Source organism: Schistocerca gregaria, unplaced genomic scaffold (assembly GCF_023897955.1).
Source record: "Schistocerca gregaria isolate iqSchGreg1 unplaced genomic scaffold, iqSchGreg1.2 ptg000470l, whole genome shotgun sequence".
Classification (NCBI taxonomy): Eukaryota; Metazoa; Arthropoda; class Insecta; order Orthoptera; family Acrididae; genus Schistocerca; species Schistocerca gregaria.
This window is the reverse complement of record NW_026061884.1, coordinates 2,816,138-2,828,959: the sequence shown is the minus strand read 5'-3', so window position 1 is coordinate 2,828,959 and position 12,822 is coordinate 2,816,138. Positions and strand designations below refer to the sequence as shown.

Sequence of the window (12,822 nt, the reverse complement as noted above, 5' to 3'; positions counted from 1 at the left end):
AAACACACACAACAAGACCGGTGTTAACTAGCGAAATGGTCGGCAGAGTGCCGACACAGCGAGTTTTGACTATCACTTGCACATCTAAAACAACGACGGAAAGTAACTCGTTCGGCTTTTGAGTCACATAAAGTATGTGCGTTAATTTTGACGCCACTAGCTCTGCATGTTGTCATGCAATTTCTTTACCTCTCAGAAATGATTATGACATAAAAGTGAAGTACGTGACGAGTGTGACGTTAGGAAAACATTAGGCATCATGGGGAGATTCTGTATGGGACCACCCAACCCAAACGAGTACTGTGTGACGTGCTACCCGGCAGGTATTCACCGAGGTAGCCGGCTAGCTCAGTCGGTAGAGCGTCAGACTCTTAATCCCAGGGTCGTGGGTTCGAGCCAGACGCTGGGCGGAACGGAATTTTGTTCCGCTGCAAGTGTAAATTACCGTTTTTCTGATTAACGAGATTTAATGGAAATAGCAACTTTAAACTTTGCCTACGTCTCTGTCAGTCGCAAGGAAGCTGTATTTGAAGGTGAAGGTGATTTTGTAGACATGTGTGAAAGACATGTTCTGAAATGCAAGTGTTGTTGTTTGGAGAGCACATCGGTTACGTGTCAGATGTGTAGTCAAGCAGTAATTTGTCGCCATAGCTGCAAATATTAGCCGGTAATATGAAGTGTTGTCAGCTAAAGTCTGATGATGCAGACGACCGTAAGGACGAAGTACCCAAGAGCACCGCTAGGCCGCGCCTCTTTAGCTCAGTGGTAGAGCACTGGTCTAATAAACCAGGGGTCGTAAGTTCCATCCTCACAAGAGAAAGATGAATTTTGGAAATCAGTTGCGCGTCGTGGCCGTATAGCAAACAGTACCTGTGATGACGAACAATTAGCGACAGGCGTTTTTTTAAGAATCACTCTCAGATGCGATTAAGGCGAATGGCGCAGATAAAGCATTTGCCAAAGCGGTACAGCATAAGGTGGGACGAGGCAGTCTGAATTACATTTTATAGACGTATTTCTCACATATCTCAGAGCCTCTCGCGATATTCGTCGTCGTCGTCGTCGTCGTCGTCGTCGCCGCCGCCGCTTCTGCAGAAGTAGCAAATGGCAATCGTAGCAAATGTGGCGAGGGACGCCCTGCCTTCGATTCCGAATGCACAAAGTGTGTGGTCTTGTTTCTCAGTCTATATTTGGTCGGTCACGTCAGAGGTTGAATGTAACGAATGGGTGGGAAAGAGCAAGGGGCAGCGGCTGTGTAGAACGAAAACACAAATCCTCAGGGGTGTGAGCGTTTCGAGATGAGTCGTATACATGTAAATGTTGGTCGTCAGTGACCGTGTGGCCTAATGGATAAGGCGTCGGGCTTCGGATCTGAAGATTACAGGTTCGAATGCTGTCACGCTTGTGTTTTTCCAGTTCTGAAAAAGAAACATAACGTTTTAATGTAGCAATTGAGCAGTACGAAACCGTCTGAATGTTGCTGTTGACCATTTTTTGCTTGGAGATGCTCTTGAGCTTGAAACACACACAACAAGACCGGTGTTAACTAGCGAAATGGTCGGCAGAGTGCCGACACAGCGAGTTTTGACTATCACTTGCACATCTAAAACAACGTCGGAGAGTAACTCGTTCGGCTTTTGAGTCACATAAAGTATGTGCGTTAATTTTGACGCCACTAGCTCTGCATGTTGTCATGCAATTTCTTTACCTCTCAGAAATGATTATGACATAAAAGTGAAGTACGTGACGAGTGTGACGTTAGGAAAACATTAGGCATCATGGAGAGATTCTGTATGGGACCACCCAGCCCAAACGAGTACTGTGTGACGTGCTACCCGGCAGGTATTCACCGAGGTAGCCGGCTAGCTCAGTCGGTAGAGCGTCAGACTCTTAATCCCAGGGTCGTGGGTTCGAGCCAGACGCTGGGCGGAACGGAATTTTGTTCCGCTGCAAGTGTAAATTACCGTATTTCTGATTAACGAGATTTAATGGAAATAGCAACTTTAAACTTTGCCTACGTTTTTGTCAGTCGCAAGGAAGCTGTATTTGAAGGTGAAGGTGATTTTGTAGACATGTGTGAAAGACATGTTCTGAAATGCAAGTGTTGTTGTTTGGAGAGCACATCGGTTACGTGTCAGATGTGTAGTCAAGCAGTAATTTGTCGCCATAGCTGCAAATATTAGCCGGTAATATGAAGTGTTGTCAGCTAAAGTCTGATGATGCAGACGACCGTAAGGACGAAGTACCCAAGAGCACCGCTAGGCCGCGCCTCTTTAGCTCAGTGGTAGAGCACTGGTCTAATAAACCAGGGGTCGTAAGTTCCATCCTCACAGGAGAAAGATGAATTGCGGAAATCAGTTGCGCGTCGTGGCCGTATAGCAAACAGTACCTGTGATGACGAACAATTAGCGACAGGCGTTTTTTTAAGAATCACTCTCAGATGCGATTAAGGCGAATGGCGCAGATAAAGCATTTGCCAAAGCGGTACAGCATAAGGTGGGACGAGGCAGTCTGAATTACATTTTATAGATGTATTTCTCACATATCTCAGAGCCTCTCGCGATATTCGTCGTCGTCGTCGTCCGCGTCGTCGTCGTCGTCGTCGTCGCCGCCGCCGCTTCTGCAGAAGTAGCAAATGGCAATCGTAGCAAATGCGGCGAGGGACGCCCTGCCTTCGATTCCGAATGCACAAAGTGTGTGGTCTTGTTTCACAGTCTATATTTGGTCGGTCTCGTCAGAGGTTGAATGTAACGAATGGGTGGGAAAGAGCAAGGGGCAACGGCTGTGTAGAACGAAAACACAAATCCTCAGGGGTGTGAGCGTTTCGAGATGAGTCGTATACATGTAAATGTTGGTCGTCAGTGACCGTGTGGCCTAATGGATAAGGCGTCGGACTTCGGATCTGAAGATTACAGGTTCGAATGCTGTCACGCTTGTGTTTTTCCAGTTCTGAAAAAGAAACATAACGTTTTAATGTAGCAATTGAGCAGTACGAAACCGTCTGAATGTTGCTGTTGACCATTTTTTGCTTGGAGATGCTCTTGAGCTTGAAACACACACAACAAGACCGGTGTTAACTAGCGAAATGGTCGGCAGAGTGCCGACACAGCGAGTTTTGACTATCACTTGCACATCTAAAACAACGTCGGAAAGTAACTCGTTCGGCTTTTGAGTCACATAAAGTATGTGCGTTAATTTTGACGCCACTAGCTCTGCATGTTGTCATGCAATTTCTTTACCTCTCAGAAATGATTATGACATAAAAGTGAAGTACGTGACGAGTGTGACGTTAGGAAAACATTAGGCATCATGGAGAGATTCTGTATGGGACCACCCAACCCAAACGAGTACTGTGTGACGTGCTACCCGGCAGGTATTCACCGAGATAGCCGGCTAGCTCAGTCGGTAGAGCGTCAGACTCTTAATTCCAGGGTCGTGGGTTCGAGCCAGACGCTGGGAGGAACGGAATTTTGTTCCGCTGCAAGTGTAAATTACCGTTTTTCTGATAACGAGATTTAATGGAAATAGCAACTTTAAACTTTGCCTACGTCTCTGTCAGTCGCAAGGAAGCTGTATTTGAAGGTGAAGGTGATTTTGTAGACATGTGTGAAAGACATGTTCTGAAATGCAAGTGTTGTTGTTTGGAGAGCACATCGGTTACGTGTCAGATGTGTAGTCAAGCAGTAATTTGTCGCCATAGCTGCAAATATTAGCCGGTAATATGAAGTGTTGTCAGCTAAAGTCTGATGATGCAGACGACCGTAAGGACGAAGTACCCAAGAGTACCGCTAGGCCGCGCCTCTTTAGCTCAGTGGTAGAGCACTGGTCTAATAAAACAGGGGTCGTAAGTTCCATCCTCACAGGAGAAAGATGAATTTTGGAAATCAGTTGCGCGTCGTGGCCGTATAGCAAACAGTACCTGTGATGAACAATTAGCGACAGGCGTTTTTTTAAGAATCACTCTCAGATGCGATTAAGGCGAATGGCGCAGATAAAGCATTTGCCAAAGCGGTACAGCATAAGGTGGGACGAGGCAGTCTGAATTACATTTTATAGATGTATTTCTCACATATCTCAGAGCCTCTAGCGATATTCGTCGTCGTCGTCGTCCGCGTCGTCGTCGTCGTCGTCGTCGCCGCCGCCGCTTCTGCAGAAGTAGCAAATGGCAATCGTAGCAAATGCGGCGAGGGACGCCCTGCCTTCGATTCCGAATGCACAAAGTGTGTGGTCTTGTTTCACAGTCTATATTTGGTCGGTCTCGTCAGAGGTTGAATGTAACAAATGGGTGGGAAAGAGCAAGGGGCAGCGGCTGTGTAGAACGAAAACACAAATCCTCAGGGGTGTGAGCGTTTCGAGATGAGTCGTATACATGTAAATGTCGGTCGTCAGTGACCGTGTGGCCTAATGGATAAGGCGTCGGACTTCGGATCTGAAGATTACAGGTTCGAATGCTGTCACGCTTGTGTTTTTCCAGTTCTGAAAAAGAAACATAACGTTTTAATGTAGCAATTGAGCAGTACGAAACCGTCTGAATGTTGCTGTTGACCATTTTTTGCTTGGAGATGCTCTTGAGCTTGAAACACACACAACAAGACCGGTGTTAACTAGCGAAATGGTCGGCAGAGTGCCGACACAGCGAGTTTTGACTATCACTTGCACATCTAAAACAACGTCGGAGAGTAACTCGTTCGGCTTTTGAGTCACATAAAGTATGTGCGTTAATTTTGACGCCACTAGCTCTGCATGTTGTCATGCAATTTCTTTACCTCTCAGAAATGATTATGACATAAAAGTGAAGTACGTGACGAGTGTGACGTTAGGAAAACATTAGGCATCATGGAGAGATTCTGTATGGGACCACCCAACCCAAACGAGTACTGTGTGACGTGCTACCCGGCAGGTATTCACCGAGGTAGCCGGCTAGCTCAGTCGGTAGAGCGTCAGTCTCTTAATCCCAGGGTCGTGGGTTCGAGCCAGACGCTGGGCGGAACGGAATTTTGTTCCGCTGCAAGTGTAAATTACCGTTTTTCTGATTAACGAGATTTAATGGAAATAGCAACTTTAAACTTTGCCTACGTCTCTGTCAGTCGCAAGGAAGCTGTATTTGAAGGTGAAGGTGATTTTGTAGACATGTGTGAAAGACATGTTCTGAAATGCAAGTGTTGTTGTTTGGAGAGCACATCGGTTACGTGTCAGATGTGTAGTCAAGCAGTAATTTGTCGCCATAGCTGCAAATATTAGCCGGTAATATGAAGTGTTGTCAGCTAAAGTCTGATGATGCAGACGACCGTAAGGACGAAGTACCCAAGAGTACCGCTAGGCCGCGCCTCTTTAGCTCAGTGGTAGAGCACTGGTCTAATAAACCAGGGGTCGTAAGTTCCATCCTCACAGGAGAAAGATGAATTTTGGAAATCAGTTGCGCGTCGTGGCCGTATAGCAAACAGTACCTGTGATGACGAACAATTAGCGACAGGCGTTTTTTTAAGAATCACTCTCAGATGCGATTAAGGCGAATGGCGCAGATAAAGCATTTGCCAAAGCGGTACAGCATAAGGTGGGACGAGGCAGTCTGAATTACATTTTATAGACGTATTTCTCACATATCTCAGAGCCTCTCGCGATATTCGTCGTCGTCGTCGTCGTCGTCGTCGTCGCCGCCGCCGCTTCTGCAGAAGTAGCAAATGGCAATCGTAGCAAATGTGGCGAGGGACGCCCTGCCTTCGATTCCGAATGCACAAAGTGTGTGGTCTTGTTTCTCAGTCTATATTTGGTCGGTCACGTCAGAGGTTGAATGTAACGAATGGGTGGGAAAGAGCAAGGGGCAGCGGCTGTGTAGAACGAAAACACAAATCCTCAGGGGTGTGAGCGTTTCGAGATGAGTCGTATACATGTAAATGTTGGTCGTCAGTGACCGTGTGGCCTAATGGATAAGGCGTCGGGCTTCGGATCTGAAGATTACAGGTTCGAATGCTGTCACGCTTGTGTTTTTCCAGTTCTGAAAAAGAAACATAACGTTTTAATGTAGCAATTGAGCAGTACGAAACCGTCTGAATATTGCTGTTGACCATTTTTTGCTTGGAGATGCTCTTGAGCTTGAAACACACACAACAAGACCGGTGTTAACTAGCGAAATGGTCGGCAGAGTGCCGACACAGCGAGTTTTGACTATCACTTGCACATCTAAAACAACGACGGAAAGTAACTCGTTCGGCTTTTGAGTCACATAAAGTATGTGCGTTAATTTTGACGCCACTAGCTCTGCATGTTGTCATGCAATTTCTTTACCTCTCAGAAATGATTATGACATAAAAGTGAAGTACGTGACGAGTGTGACGTTAGGAAAACATTAGGCATCATGGGGAGATTCTGTATGGGACCACCCAACCCAAACGAGTACTGTGTGACGTGCTACCCGGCAGGTATTCACCGAGGTAGCCGGCTAGCTCAGTCGGTAGAGCGTCAGACTCTTAATCCCAGGGTCGTGGGTTCGAGCCAGACGCTGGGCGGAACGGAATTTTGTTCCGCTGCAAGTGTAAATTACCGTTTTTCTGATTAACGAGATTTAATGGAAATAGCAACTTTAAACTTTGCCTACGTCTCTGTCAGTCGCAAGGAAGCTGTATTTGAAGGTGAAGGTGATTTTGTAGACATGTGTGAAAGACATGTTCTGAAATGCAAGTGTTGTTGTTTGGAGAGCACATCGGTTACGTGTCAGATGTGTAGTCAAGCAGTAATTTGTCGCCATAGCTGCAAATATTAGCCGGTAATATGAAGTGTTGTCAGCTAAAGTCTGATGATGCAGACGACCGTAAGGACGAAGTACCCAAGAGCACCGCTAGGCCGCGCCTCTTTAGCTCAGTGGTAGAGCACTGGTCTAATAAACCAGGGGTCGTAAGTTCCATCCTCACAGGAGAAAGATGAATTTTGGAAATCAGTTGCGCGTCGTGGCCGTATAGCAAACAGTACCTGTGATGACGAACAATTAGCGACAGGCGTTTTTTTAAGAATCACTCTCAGATGCGATTAAGGCGAATGGCGCAGATAAAGCATTTGCCAAAGCGGTACAGCATAAGGTGGGACGAGGCAGTCTGAATTACATTTTATAGATGTATTTCTCACATATCTCAGAGCCTCTCGCGATATTCGTCGTCGTCGTCGTCGTCGTCGTCGTCGCCGCCGCCGCTTCTGCAGAAGTAGCAAATGGCAATCGTAGCAAATGCGGCGAGGGACGCCCTGCCTTCGATTCCGAATGCACAAAGTGTGTGGTCTTGTTTCTCAGTCTATATTTGGTCGGTCACGTCAGAGGTTGAATGTAACGAATGGGTGGGAAAGAGCAAGGGGCAGCGGCTGTGTAGAACGAAAACACAAATCCTCAGGGGTGTGAGCGTTTCGAGATGAGTCGTATACATGTAAATGTTGGTCGTCAGTGACCGTGTGGCCTAATGGATAAGGCGTCGGACTTCGGATCTGAAGATTACAGGTTCGAATGCTGTCACGCTTGTGTTTTTCCAGTTCTGAAAAAGAAACATAACGTTTTAATGTAGCAATTGAGCAGTACGAAACCGTCTGAATGTTGCTGTTGACCATTTTTTGCTTGGAGATGCTCTTGAGCTTGAAACACACACAACAAGACCGGTGTTAACTAGCGAAATGGTCGGCAGAGTGCCGACACAGCGAGTTTTGACTATCACTTGCACATCTAAAACAACGTCGGAGAGTAACTCGTTCGGCTTTTGAGTCACATAAAGTATGTGCGTTAATTTTGACGCCACTAGCTCTGCATGTTGTCATGCAATTTCTTTACCTCTCAGAAATGATTATGACATAAAAGTGAAGTACGTGACGAGTGTGACGTTAGGAAAACATTAGGCATCATGGAGAGATTCTGTATGGGACCACCCAACCCAAACGAGTACTGTGTGACGTGCTACCCGGCAGGTATTCACCGAGGTAGCCGGCTAGCTCAGTCGGTAGAGCGTCAGACTCTTAATCCCAGGGTCGTGGGTTCGAGCCAGACGCTGGGCGGAACGGAATTTTGTTCCGCTGCAAGTGTAAATTACCGTATTTCTGATTAACGAGATTTAATGGAAATAGCAACTTTAAACTTTGCCTACGTTTTTGTCAGTCGCAAGGAAGCTGTATTTGAAGGTGAAGGTGATTTTGTAGACATGTGTGAAAGACATGTTCTGAAATGCAAGTGTTGTTGTTTGGAGAGCACATCGGTTACGTGTCAGATGTGTAGTCAAGCAGTAATTTGTCGCCATAGCTGCAAATATTAGCCGGTAATATGAAGTGTTGTCAGCTAAAGTCTGATGATGCAGACGACCGTAAGGACGAAGTACCCAAGAGCACCGCTAGGCCGCGCCTCTTTAGCTCAGTGGTAGAGCACTGGTCTAATAAACCAGGGGTCGTAAGTTCCATCCTCACAGGAGAAAGATGAATTGCGGAAATCAGTTGCGCGTCGTGGCCGTATAGCAAACAGTACCTGTGATGACGAACAATTAGCGACAGGCGTTTTTTTAAGAATCACTCTCAGATGCGATTAAGGCGAATGGCGCAGATAAAGCATTTGCCAAAGCGGTACAGCATAAGGTGGGACGAGGCAGTCTGAATTACATTTTATAGATGTATTTCTCACATATCTCAGAGCCTCTAGCGATATTCGTCGTCGTCGTCGTCCGCGTCGTCGTCGTCGTCGTCGTCGCCGCCGCCGCTTCTGCAGAAGTAGCAAATGGCAATCGTAGCAAATGCGGCGAGGGACGCCCTGCCTTCGATTCCGAATGCACAAAGTGTGTGGTCTTGTTTCACAGTCTATATTTGGTCGGTCTCGTCAGAGGTTGAATGTAACGAATGGGTGGGAAAGAGCAAGGGGCAGCGGCTGTGTAGAACGAAAACACAAATCCTCAGGGGTGTGAGCGTTTCGAGATGAGTCGTATACATGTAAATGTTGGTCGTCAGTGACCGTGTGGCCTAATGGATAAGGCGTCGGGCTTCGGATCTGAAGATTACAGGTTCGAATGCTGTCACGCTTGTGTTTTTCCAGTTCTGAAAAAGAAACATAACGTTTTAATGTAGCAATTGAGCAGTACGAAACCGTCTGAATGTTGCTGTTGACCATTTTTTGCTTGGAGATGCTCTTGAGCTTGAAACACACACAACAAGACCGGTGTTAACTAGCGAAATGGTCGGCAGAGTGCCGACACAGCGAGTTTTGACTATCACTTGCACATCTAAAACAACGTCGGAAAGTAACTCGTTCGGCTTTTGAGTCACATAAAGTATGTGCGTTAATTTTGACGCCACTAGCTCTGCATGTTGTCATGCAATTTCTTTACCTCTCAGAAATGATTATGACATAAAAGTGAAGTACGTGACGAGTGTGACGTTAGGAAAACATTAGGCATCATGGAGAGATTCTGTATGGGACCACAAAACCCAAACGAGTACTGTGTGACGTGCTACCCGGCAGGTATTCACCGAGATAACCGGCTAGCTCAGTCGGTAGAGCGTCAGACTCTTAATTCCAGGGTCGCGGGTTCGAGCCAGACGCTGGGAGGAACGGAATTTTGTTCCGCTGCAAGTGTAAATTACCGTTTTTCTGATAACGAGATTTAATGGAAATAGCAACTTTAAACTTTGCCTACGTCTCTGTCAGTCGCAAGGAAGCTGTATTTGAAGGTGAAGGTGATTTTGTAGACATGTGTGAAAGACATGTTCTGAAATGCAAGTGTTGTTGTTTGGAGAGCACATCGGTTACGTGTCAGATGTGTAGTCAAGCAGTAATTTGTCGCCATAGCTGCAAATATTAGCCGGTAATATGAAGTGTTGTCAGCTAAAGTCTGATGATGCAGACGACCGTAAGGACGAAGTACCCAAGAGTACCGCTAGGCCGCGCCTCTTTAGCTCAGTGGTAGAGCACTGGTCTAATAAACCAGGGGTCGTAAGTTCCATCCTCACAGGAGAAAGATGAATTTTGGAAATCAGTTGCGCGTCGTGGCCGTATAGCAAACAGTACCTGTGATGACGAACAATTAGCGACAGGCGTTTTTTTAAGAATCACTCTCAGATGCGATTAAGGCGAATGGCGCAGATAAAGCATTTGCCAAAGCGGTACAGCATAAGGTGGGACGAGGCAGTCTGAATTACATTTTATAGATGTATTTCTCACATATCTCAGAGCCTCTAGCGATATTCGTCGTCGTCGTCGTCCGCGTCGTCGTCGTCGTCGTCGTCGCCGCCGCCGCTTCTGCAGAAGTAGCAAATGGCAATCGTAGCAAATGCGGCGAGGGACGCCCTGCCTTCGATTCCGAATGCACAAAGTGTGTGGTCTTGTTTCACAGTCTATATTTGGTCGGTCTCGTCAGAGGTTGAATGTAACAAATGGGTGGGAATGAGCAAGGGGCAGCGGCTGTGTAGAACGAAAACACAAATCCTCAGGGGTGTGAGCGTTTCGAGATGAGTCGTATACATGTAAATGTCGGTCGTCAGTGACCGTGTGGCCTAATGGATAAGGCGTCGGACTTCGGATCTGAAGATTACAGGTTCGAATGCTGTCACGCTTGTGTTTTTCCAGTTCTGAAAAAGAAACATAACGTTTTAATGTAGCAATTGAGCAGTACGAAACCGTCTGAATGTTGCTGTTGACCATTTTTTGCTTGGAGATGCTCTTGAGCTTGAAACACACACAACAAGACCGGTGTTAACTAGCGAAATGGTCGGCAGAGTGCCGACACAGCGAGTTTTGACTATCACTTGCACATCTAAAACAACGTCGGAAAGTAACTCGTTCGGCTTTTGAGTCACATAAAGTATGTGCGTTAATTTTGACGCCACTAGCTCTGCATGTTGTCATGCAATTTCTTTACCTCTCAGAAATGATTATGACATAAAAGTGAAGTACGTGACGAGTGTGACGTTAGGAAAACATTAGGCATCATGGAGAGATTCTGTATGGGACCACCCAACCCAAACGAGTACTGTGTGACGTGCTACCCGGCAGGTATTCACCGAGATAGCCGGCTAGCTCAGTCGGTAGAGCGTCAGACTCTTAATTCCAGGGTCGTGGGTTCGAGCCAGACGCTGGGAGGAACGGAATTTTGTTCCGCTGCAAGTGTAAATTACCGTTTTTCTGATAACGAGATTTAATGGAAATAGCAACTTTAAACTTTGCCTACGTCTCTGTCAGTCGCAAGGAAGCTGTATTTGAAGGTGAAGGTGATTTTGTAGACATGTGTGAAAGACATGTTCTGAAATGCAAGTGTTGTTGTTTGGAGAGCACATCGGTTACGTGTCAGATGTGTAGTCAAGCAGTAATTTGTCGCCATAGCTGCAAATATTAGCCGGTAATATGAAGTGTTGTCAGCTAAAGTCTGATGATGCAGACGACCGTAAGGACGAAGTACCCAAGAGTACCGCTAGGCCGCGCCTCTTTAGCTCAGTGGTAGAGCACTGGTCTAATAAACCAGGGGTCGTAAGTTCCATCCTCACAGGAGAAAGATGAATTTTGGAAATCAGTTGCGCGTCGTGGCCGTATAGCAAACAGTACCTGTGATGACGAACAATTAGCGACAGGCGTTTTTTTAAGAATCACTCTCAGATGCGATTAAGGCGAATGGCGCAGATAAAGCATTTGCCAAAGCGGTACAGCATAAGGTGGGACGATGCAGTCTGAATTACATTTTATAGATGTATTTCTCACATATCTCAGAGCCTCTCGCGATATTCGTCGTCGTCGTCGTCGTCGTCGTCGCCGCCGCCGCCGCCGCTTCTGCAGAAGTAGCAAATGGCAATCGTAGCAAATGCGGCGAGGGACGCCCTGCCTTCGATTCCGAATGCACAAAGTGTGTGGTCTTGTTTCTCAGTCTATATTTGGTCGGTCACGTCAGAGGTTGAATGTAACGAATGGGTGGGAAAGAGCAAGGGGCAGCGGCTGTGTAGAACGAAAACACAAATCCTCAGGGGTGTGAGCGTTTCGAGATGAGTCGTATACATGTAAATGTTGGTCGTCAGTGACCGTGTGGCCTAATGGATAAGGCGTCGGGCTTCGGATCTGAAGATTACAGGTTCGAATGCTGTCACTTGTGTTTTTCCAGTTCTGAAAAAGAAACATAACGTTTTAATGTAGCAATTGAGCAGTACGAAACCGTCTGAATGTTGCTGTTGACCATTTTTTGCTTGGAGATGCTCTTGAGCTTGAAACACACACAACAAGACCGGTGTTAACTAGCGAAATGGTCGGCTGAGTGCCGACACGGCGAGTTTTGACTATCACTTGCACATCTAAAACAACGTCGGAAAGTAACTCGTTCGGCTTTTGAGTCACATAAAGTATGTGCGTTAATTTTGACGCCACTAGCTCTGCATGTTGTCATGCAATTTCTTTACCTCTCAGAAATGATTATGACATAAAAGTGAAGTACGTGACGAGTGTGACTTTAGGAAAACATTAGGCATCATGGGGAGATTCTGTATGGGACCACCCAACCCAAACGAGTACTGTGTGACGTGCTACCCGGCAGGTATTCACCGAGGTAGCCGGCTAGCTCAGTCGGTAGAGCGTCAGACTCTTAATCCCAGGGTCGTGGGTTCGAGCCAGACGCTGGGCGGAACGGAATTTTGTTCCGCTGCAAGTGTAAATTACCGTTTTTCTGATTAACGAGATTTAATGGAAATAGCAACTTTAAACTTTGCCTACGTCTCTGTCAGTCGCAAGGAAGCTGTATTTGAAGGTGAAGGTGATTTTGTAGACATGTGTGAAAGACATGTTCTGAAATGCAAGTGTTGTTGTTTGGAGAGCACATCGGTTACGTGTCAGATGTGTAG

General features: G+C 46.4%; 1 non-coding gene across 1 annotated transcript; it reads left to right on the top strand.

Annotated features, from left to right (window-relative positions):
* Positions 1–748: 748 nt before the first annotated feature.
* On the top strand, positions 749–820 carry Trnai-aau (transfer RNA isoleucine (anticodon AAU)). Its single transcript has one exon. It is a non-coding gene; the product is annotated as a tRNA-Ile (tRNA).
* Positions 821–12,822: the final 12,002 nt, after the last annotated feature.